At 36.4% G+C, this 10,072-nt stretch overlaps 1 long non-coding RNA gene across 1 annotated transcript; it reads right to left on the bottom strand.

Moving 5' to 3' along the window:
• Window positions 1–1,376: 1,376 nt before the first annotated feature.
• Window positions 1,377–4,147, bottom strand: LOC139896445 (uncharacterized). The gene is made up of 4 exons (XR_011776231.1): window positions 3,962–4,147; window positions 3,697–3,854; window positions 2,587–2,672; window positions 1,377–1,579 (listed from the first exon to the last, which is right to left on the bottom strand). It is a non-coding gene; the product is annotated as an uncharacterized lncRNA (long non-coding RNA).
• Window positions 4,148–10,072: the final 5,925 nt, after the last annotated feature.

Here is a 10,072-nt window from a genome sequence, read left to right as displayed (position 1 = left end):
ATGTTGAGTGTCGCAAGTATGTATTTAGGACTGTGGATAGGTTACCTTGTTCTTGGGAAATCCACAGCTTTTTCACACGACCCACACCAAAAATTTCCCGACTGTCGGGAGACTCCCTTTTTGCACTTGCATATATTGCAAGTTAAGTAGTACCAACCATTTTTAGTCCAGATGTTTTGTATTTTCACTTGCATCTGAAGGTGACAACCTAAAAGTGGTAAAAACTAAGAGTAAATTTCATAGTCTTTGATCAGTGTATAACAGAGGGTACATCTTTTTTTCCCTTGTAGGTGATTGGTTGTAGGTGATAAGTATGATTAGCATTATTATTTATATAAGATGGAAGTAATTATCAGTTTCTTTGAGACATGAATGCAGAGAAAATGAATAGTTTTGTTGATATATGAGTACTTTGATTAACTCTGGAGTTCCAAAAGTTGTAACTGATATTGATATCAGTATAGACATATAGTTACTCAAATCATTATTATTATTTTTTTTAACTGAATGAAATCAATATAGTTACTCAAATCATTATTAGGGTTTTTTCTTTTTTTGAAACAGAATGAAATCAACATATGTGTATTATTTATTAAGTTATATTCATTTACTGCTTGTAGATTGTTATAGGGGTTAATTAGGGGTTAATTTAAGGTTTCACCATTGCTTAATAGGGTGGTTAAAAATCATTATTACTTTCAAGGACTCAATCTTAGGATGTAGGTAGATTGATATCAGTATAGACGTATAGTTACTCAAATCATTATTATTTTTTTAAACTGAATAAAATCAATATAGTTACTCAAATCATTATTAGGGTTTTTTCTTTTTTGAAACAGAATGAAATCAACATATGTGTATTATTTATTAAGTTATATTCATTTACTGCTTGTAGATTGTTATAGGGGTTAATTAGGGGTTAATTTAAGGTTTCACCATTGCTTAATAGGGTGGTTAAAAATCATTATTACTTTCAAGGACTCAATCTTAGGATGTAGGTAGATATAGACGTATAGTTACTCAAATCATTATTATTATTTTTTTAAACTGAATGAAATCAATATAGTTACTCAAATCATTATTAGGGTTTTTTCTTTTTTGAAACAGAATGAAATCAACATATGTGTATTAATTATTAAGTTATATTCATTTACTGCTTGTAGATTGTATAGTTACTCAAATCATTATTAGGGTTTTTTCTTTTTTGAAACAGAATGAAATCAACATATGTGTATTATTTATTAAGTTATATTCATTTACTGCTTGTAGATTGTTATAGGGGTTAATTAGGGGTTAATTTAAGGTTTCACCATTGCTTAATAGGGTGGTTAAAAATCATTATTACTTTCAAGGACTCAATCTTAGGATGTAGGTAGGTTAAAACAATTTTACACTATATACTGTAATGCTTACTCTACAGAGCATAATAATACAACACACTATTCTTTAATACATTTTAGTTCTCCTTTTCTCTTCTTTTATTTTCTTTTCACCAAAATTCTAAAACACAGTGCAAGTGCATATCATGTTCGAAGCTACTCTATCTTGAAATGTTGAAGTAGTTCTATCAAAACTTTTCCTGCAAAATTAATGATAAACACACACAAGGTTATTAGTCCGATAGAAATTGCAATAATTTATATGTGAATTCAAATATTAGCTTTAGCGATATTAAAGAATATAAAGTTTTTCAATCTTTCTACGTAAAAAAATATAGCATGACACACAAAAATCCTCATTTAAAGCAACTCAACTAACAGAATGCCTGATTCCTAGGAGTCATGATAATTTTGTAAAAAAGGTACAAGTACGAATATCCATCCACTGTACGAATATCTATCCACTGTAGTCATTGGTTAAGAGCTCAGACTTTGCAAGACGGCTTGTACATATGAAGATTGTGCAAGTAGAGGTCACGTAATTAAATCATATATTTGTTGGAACACAGGTCCCTTATTAAGAATTCAATAATAACACAAAATTAAATAGAGATGCAAAAATGGTAAAAGAACAAGTGAACCAAAAAATAAACGAACGACTACATTGCTTCTGTTTTTTGTTATTCAAAACAAGTTACAATATGTCTCTTAAATAGTAGAAGAGGATAACAAACTAATATCCACCACATCCTATTTTAACTCCACTAAAACTGAATGTGACTCACGTACAACTAAGTCACCCACATTCCACCAAACTCGGTCAAACATAAACTCACGTATATATCACAATTTCATGTGATATAGTCCCTAACAAATAAACTAATAAACATTCTACCAATTACATGTTACCCAACCTAGTAACAAAACGTGACATATAATATAATAATTAAAATATTAAACTTAAACTTATAATAAACTGATTAACCCAACAATATTATGCTAGATAACTGCACATAATGAGAGTTTCAGTTTTATATTTTCCAACAATGGCTGCAAGGTAATCAGGGTAGCCATTTAAAACATAATTCCAAATATAATCCACAATGAAAACATAAGTACACAAGTTGAGTTATATCTGCTAGTTGGTGTACAATATTTCATCACATACATCAATAAGAATAATGCTTGCATAGGATAAAAATCATACCTGAGCAGAATTACATGGTAAAAAGTGGAGAGCCAAGCCTAATGCTCTCGTAGTTCCCGAACACTGTGTTGTGTAGGCTTGGTTTTCTGAAGAAACAAAAATCAACTAAAATTATAACGAATCATGGCTAATCACAAGAATGTAACATTTTACAAGCCATCAAAAGTGAGCTAAATTTAACATGGCAACAACTAGGTTTACATTCTCCCAATAACACCAAGTACAAGTACAAGACTAAGATGAATGAAGCAGAAATCATCCGACCTGAAAAACGGACATAAAAGTGGAAGCATCTTAAGCACATTTATAGCCAAGCAAATACATGTGAACATATAATGAACCATAAGAGTAAACTTACCAGTATATAATTGTCACAAAACCTTTATGAAGGGAATAGTCTCAATTTTACACGTGAAGAAGCGCAAAGGTACTAAATAATCACATAGAGTTCATAAGAATGCACAATTCATGATTCATTAAGGGTTAGTACCTATTGTTCCTCCCAGTTAATCACACACAAATTTCGTGGTCCCTCTTTCCCATCTACAGGAATAGCAGAAACTGACTCATTCGAATCCTTAGTAGCATCTGCTATGTGTGTGACTACCTAAAACACTCCTGAACAAGCAATGCAGGAGTAAGTGCTACTTTGTATTCATGTATTAAAAAGAAACAATTCCAACTACGCGCATTACTCTCCTAAACAATCTTTATAAGATATTCTTCTTTCAGTTCCTTCTCAAGAACAAACTGACAATAACAAGCCAAATTCACATAATTTGTACCTTCACAGGTTAAACAAGACTACACCAATCATACAACATCTTAGTTCTAAACCCTAACCTTAATCCATTACCTAAATCCATCTAACTTACTCCTCTAGTCTCAATCTAATAACCTTATATTCAAATCTAAACAATACATAAACAAACAGTGATTCGTGAATTTAATAAACACATTTGTACTTAAAAGAAAGCAGCACGTAAATTCATATACATATTACACAATATATACACAAATAAAGTAATGTAATTAACCTAATCATATGTATCTAAAAGATTCAAAAAATGTAAATTATTGATAAAATTTAGTAAAACGAAATTGAAAAACCTGATGGAAGCAATCGGAATGAGATAGTATCTAACCGGAAAACTAACCGGCATAATGAATCGTAGTAACATAACATCGATAACGCAAACTCCGATTGCAACGACGTCAGAGTAGGATTTCCAGGATGCTTGCAAACACTTTAATACAAATGAAGAGACCTGAACGCGATTTTAACATGATCACAACATGCACAAATCCGTAAATTACTAAAGTTACTTGGATAAGCTAATATAATCTCAATATTCAAAGAGTTATAAATTTATACTCGAAGAAACCGGAGCGATTGTTATCGCCGATGATTTGTCAACGCTAAGTGTCTGGTAGTGAAGTGTGGCGGTGCCGTCGATTTTCTGGAGCTTCCAAATGTTAACGAACATCTTGCAATTGGACTTCTAGGGTTTATTATACAAATAGCAATAGCAATAGCAATTGGGGATCAGAGTGAAATGAAAAAAGGGGCCGAGGTGTTCACTTTTTAACTTAGAATTGATATGATATTTTTTTTTATATTCATATAACTAAAATTAAAATTTTAATTTAAAGTTTTAATCATTTATAAATTGTTTAAGATTTCACCCTTGGAAGCGTAAGATTTCACCCTTGGAAGCGTGCACTTTTCTAATTTTTTTTTTTTTTTTTTTTGAAGGCAACCATAAATTTTATATATATATATATATATATATATATATATATATATATATATATATATATATATATAACATAGGTAGAGCTCAATGAGCAAACTACCCAAATCGCAATGTTTACATCATACAAAGCATATACGAACACAACTTTACAACACAGAATTTTATGAAAAAATATTACAAGGATTATGCAACCATCTATTCCAATCGATATCCTTTCCTTTCCATCTCCTCACCACCCACTCGAAGCTTTTGACTTGGATTTCACAAACCGCAACCGGCACGTTCCAACATTTATTTTTGAAAACCTTCTCATTACGATATTTCCACAAAAGATACACGCTTGTCCATATTACCGCTTGCCAAACATCACGACCCACATCCGACCCAAGTGAGCCCGTACTCCCATCAACGAGCGATCTAACAGTTAAGTTTTGAGGTCTTGGAACCGCCCACCAATCGAAGATTTTCGCCCAGACATCACGAGTTTTATCACATGACAAGATGAAGTGGTTGATGTTTTCGATATCATTATCACAAGTAGGACAACGTACCGAATTTAGATCAACTCCCCTCTTATCTAACTCAATTAACACCGGGATCCTTCCTTTTAAAACCCTCCATATAAACACCTCAACTTTCTTGGGAACAAGTGAGTTGCGTATAGTTTCCGAAGAAGAAGAGGAGTTCACATGAAGAATTTTTGAATCAATATGTTCCGCAAGGATCTTGGTTTTGAAGGTACCTGAATTGCACATGTTCCAGCACCAAGAGTCAGGTTTGTCCGACTGTAAGATAACCGAACGCAGCAGCCCCTGAAGCTCCTCTAGTTCACCCTTTGCCCGACCTGAAGGTTCGCGTATCCAGCTCCCATTAAACATCTGTTCTGCACCCGTTCCCAGCACCATATATCCAACCGTAGCCTCCAGGTTTGTTTCCAAATGAGCAAGTCGCTTGAACCTATTTTTAAACTCAACATTCCCAACCCAAAGATCATTCCAAAAAGACGTCGTGTTCCCATTGCCAACCTTCCTGATAAACGAGTTCCTAAAGGAGATTCCAAGCTCATCAATACTAGATCCTGCTTTAATAATATTAGTCCACACCGAATTGTAAGGTATCACATTATTATCAAAGGGACCCAAGAGACCCCCCGAGGACCCATAAATGCTCGATATAACTTTAACCCACAAGGCGTTGGTTTCGGTTTTGAACCTCCACCACCATTTGCCGATTAAAGCTAAGTTTTTGCCTTTTAAAGACCCCAAATTTAACCCTCCTTTTCTCGAAAGGAAGGAGGGTTTCCTCCCATTTGACCCATGATATTTTATGATTTGAACCCGACCCGCCCAAAAAAAATACGTCTTACACTCTCAAGTTTTTTTACCACACACGGCGGGGCACGGAAGAGCGAGAAGTAGTACAACGGGAGGCTATTCAACACTGATTTAACAAGGGTCAAGCGTCTACCGTATGACACCGTACGTGCTTTCCAATCCGAGAGTCTTTTAGAGAACTTATCCAAAACCGGGTTCCAACTTTCAAGTTTATTCATTTTACCACCAACCGGAAGGCCAAGGTAAGTGAAAGGAAAGGAGCCGGACTTGCACCCAAATAAAGAAGCCATGTTATTTATTTCAGCTTCCTCAATCCCAACTCCGTACAATGTGCTTTTAAGATAGTTGACTTTTAGTCCCGAGGAGAGCTCAAAGCATTTTAGGAGTTTGAAAAGGTTACGAAGGTTTAGTATGCTCCATTCCCCAAAAAAGATCGTGTCGTCCGCATATTGAAGGTGTGAGATATGGATTTTCTTGGAGCCAATTTCAACACCTAAAAATCTTTTAGTAAGGACTGCACGTTTGGTTAAAATGTTTAATCCTTCGGCCGCGATTATGAAAAGGAACGGTGACAACGGGTCTCCTTGTCGAACCCCTCTTTCTAAATTAAATTCACTCGTGGGTGAGCCATTAACAAGAATCGAGACCGAGGCTGACTTGAGACAAGAAAGGATCCAACCTCTCCATTTGGATCCAAACCCCATTATTTCCATGATCTCCATTAAGTAATCCCAATTCAAGCAATCAAACGTCTTCTCAAAGTCAACTTTGAAAATTAAACTCTTTAACCGGTTATGCTTTAAGAAGTTCAAAGTTTCATTCGCAATCAAGGCTCCATTAAGAATATTCCTACCTTTTATGAACGCACTTTGCTCGAAACCTACAAGGTTTGGGATAACCTTTCCAAGTCTATTAGAGAGTAGCTTCGTGATGATTTTGTAGTAACTCCCAATTAGACTAATAGGTCGATAATCATTAAGCGCCGATGGGTCTTGCCTTTTGGGTACTAAGGTGATGAACGAAGCGTTGCATCCGTTTGATATCCTACCCGAACTCCAAAACTCCTCTATAGCTTGCATTAAATCAACTTTGATGTCTTGCCAATATTTTTTATAAAACCGCAAGTTGAACCCGTCTGGACCGGGTGCTTTCGTACTCCCACAACCTTTAATTGCATCCCAGACTTCGTTTTCAGTGAAGACAGATTCCAGCATGTTGGCATTCTCATGCGAAATATGTAACAGATCAGGGCAGGTAATAGCTTGTGCAGGCCCATCAGAGTTAAACTGGCCTGGCCCAACAGCCCCTTGATCTTGCAGACTAACGGGAACAGTAAACAGGCCAGCAGTGTCGGCTGTTACAGGCCCACCAGAAAGTCCAGGCCCACCATTAGATGCCATGGTAACACGAAAGGCGGCTCCTGAACCAGCAGGTCTGTTGCGAAGCAGAAGGTAAGGTCTACAGGCCTGATTCGAACTAAATATCTTCTTAAAGTGGTCATGAATATTTTCTTTGATTTCCTTCGGATTTTCACACCAATGACCATTAATTAGTAATCCCCTAATATTGTTTTTATTGAGTTTTCGCCGTATGGTTGAGTGAAAATATTTGGAGTTCTCGTCCCCATCAAGTATCCAACGGACCCTTGCCTTTTGCCTTAACATTCCCACTTTGATTTTTTCTTTTGCTAGCCACTTCTTACGGGACTCCAACCAACACATTCGATCATTTTCGGAAAGGGTACCACTTTCCGCCTTTAATTCCCAATTATGGGTAATATTTTTCAATGTCAATATCTCTTCGTCAAGTTTACCAAATTCCTTTTTACTCCACCCTCTTAGCTCGGTTTTCACATTTTTGAGTTTATCACGGAAGATGCAATCTTTCCTAAATCCACTAACCTCCTTATTCCAACCCTCGGAAATAACACTATCAATGCCATCTCTATTTAACCACTCATCAAAAATTTTGAAAGGTTTCGGGCCAAAGTCTACAATACCATCCCGAAGGAGCAAGGGGCAATGATCCGATTCCTTTCTATCAAGGACATTGATTGCAAGGTCTTTCCACAAATTGATAAAATTATCCGATACAAGAAAACGATCTAACTTGCTAAACTTGGTACCGTCATCACTAATACGCGTGAATTTCCTACCGTTGATAGGAATCTCGATTAAGTTATTTCTCACAATGAATTCGTTGAATCTTCTTGCACGGGCTTCATGGAATACACAATTGACTCTATCCGAACCGGTTCGTACCTCATTAAAATCCCCACATAAAACCCAACCCGAATCAACCCCCGCCATCAATTTATTAAGATCATCCCACATTTTCTTCTTGTCAACATCATTATGCAGTCCATATACATTTACAAGGATCATGTCATGACCCGACCCAACCCAATTACCCCTAATTGCTAAGAAGAAGTCTCCTCCAACTACACAATTAACCTTAAAGCAATTTATATCCCAAACAATTAACATGCCACCCAAGTAACCCACAGCATCTTTTTGAACGTATCCTACATCGCTATGCCCCCATAATTGATGTACCCAAAAATCATTTAGGTTCCTACACTTAGTTTCTTGAAACACCGCAATATCCGGCTTCTCACTAAAACATAACTCTTTAACCCAGCTGAATTTCCCCGCAACCCCAAACCCACGAACATTTAATGATAAAATCTTCATTAATGAAAAAATAACAGACGAAGAGGATGGGAAACAAACTTACTGATGATTAGGCCAAACTAGCCCAATGTCATCCCCAAACTCCCTTAGTTCGACTTCATTAATCGACCCACCAATTGAGATACCTTGACCTTGACTTTTACTTGATTTTCTCGATTTACTTCTCATCAGTTTAGGATTCGCCCTTCCATTCTTGCAATTCTTACAATTGGATTTACCTTTGGAGACCTTGCCGCCATTACGAGCCAATCTCTTTAATTTCATGATTCTCGAGGATGTCTTCCAATTACCGATCGTACTCCAGTGGCACTCACTACAAATTGAAACATCAGACGACTTCACAGTTTGTCTAGGGTTAGGTTTCCTTCCCATGAATTTATTTTTCACGACATTAATCGTATCTCCTATATTTGAATCATCAGTTGATTTTAGGCCCAACTTATTAACATCATCACTTTCCTTAAACACATGCGTGTTATTTTTTCCTTTTAGGCCCAACACGCTTGTTTCTTTATCCATACCCCTTGGGCTCATTCCATCATAAATTGGGCCTGTTACCTCTTCTAGCCCAAGATGTTCACTAGTACCTGTATTTGGGTGTTGACTCTCTACATTCTTGGAACCATACAACAGATTATCATAATCAATATTGCCTCCACGCTTGTCATCATTAGTCTTTTGGGAATTCGGGTTAATTTCAAAATTATCATGCGTTTCTTTAACTATCTCCTCTTTTTCTTCAAATATTTTCCCAATTCCATAGCAGCCAGACTCTTGATCTTCCTCCCCCAACGTATCCTTAGCGCAGTTTTCAAGGTTTTCACCGGTCGGTTTGAAACCCGGAATTCGAACAGATTCCGGGCAATCACTCTCGTCTGAATCAGTGAAAGAATCTGAACCATTATCATCATGTTCGTCGTTTTCCTGATCAAAATCCTTATCATTCTCCTGACCATAATCCTCATCTGAGGAATAATCCTCAGAGCTTATCGAATCCGAGTCACCATTTGAACATTCAGACCTCTCTTCTTCAGTAACATAAATAAAATAAGAACTACCTTTATGTTGAAGTTCCAGATAATCCGTGACTTTTGCTGGTTCGAATAGTTTGACATATACCTTACCAAACTCCAGGCTTTTTGATTTGTTAATATCACAGTTGTATAATTCATATACAACGCCCCACCACTCCGCGATCGCCATGAAGGTATTATCATTCCAGCAATAGGGTGGTACACCCCGAATTTTAAGCCAAGTCATCCTATTTTTGGCCACGCCATAGGATCCCACCTACGAACCTTGTTTACCCAGCGTTTTAGAGGGTGATTTGCACGATTGACCATATCCAAAACAGCATCCTCAGAACTAAATATAATCAATACACTTAGGCCCCCTAGGAGTTTAATGTGAACATCCAAGAACCCTTCCTCCAAGCAAATGGATTCAAGGTTTTTAAGGACATTATCATTGATCGAATCACCAACCACTGCATACCTTAGGCTCTCCTTGTTGTAATCTTCATCACCAATGGTCACGGTCTTCTTCTTTTGTTTGCCTTCTTCACACGTTGTTGAAGGGTTTTCGCCCCAATTTCTTTTGGTGTTGAGTTTGAATCTGAGATCTTCTTTATTGCTATTAAATTTATCACGCAGGTCTTCTTTCTTGTCGCTAATTACTTCATCAAACCTTCTTCCATCCCGAT

The sequence above is a fragment of the Rutidosis leptorrhynchoides genome, chromosome 3, assembly GCF_046630445.1.
Source record: "Rutidosis leptorrhynchoides isolate AG116_Rl617_1_P2 chromosome 3, CSIRO_AGI_Rlap_v1, whole genome shotgun sequence".
NCBI lineage: Eukaryota > Viridiplantae > Streptophyta > Magnoliopsida > Asterales > Asteraceae > Rutidosis > Rutidosis leptorrhynchoides.
The sequence above is the reverse complement of the archived record's forward strand: the minus strand, read 5'-3'. Positions and strand labels throughout refer to the sequence as shown.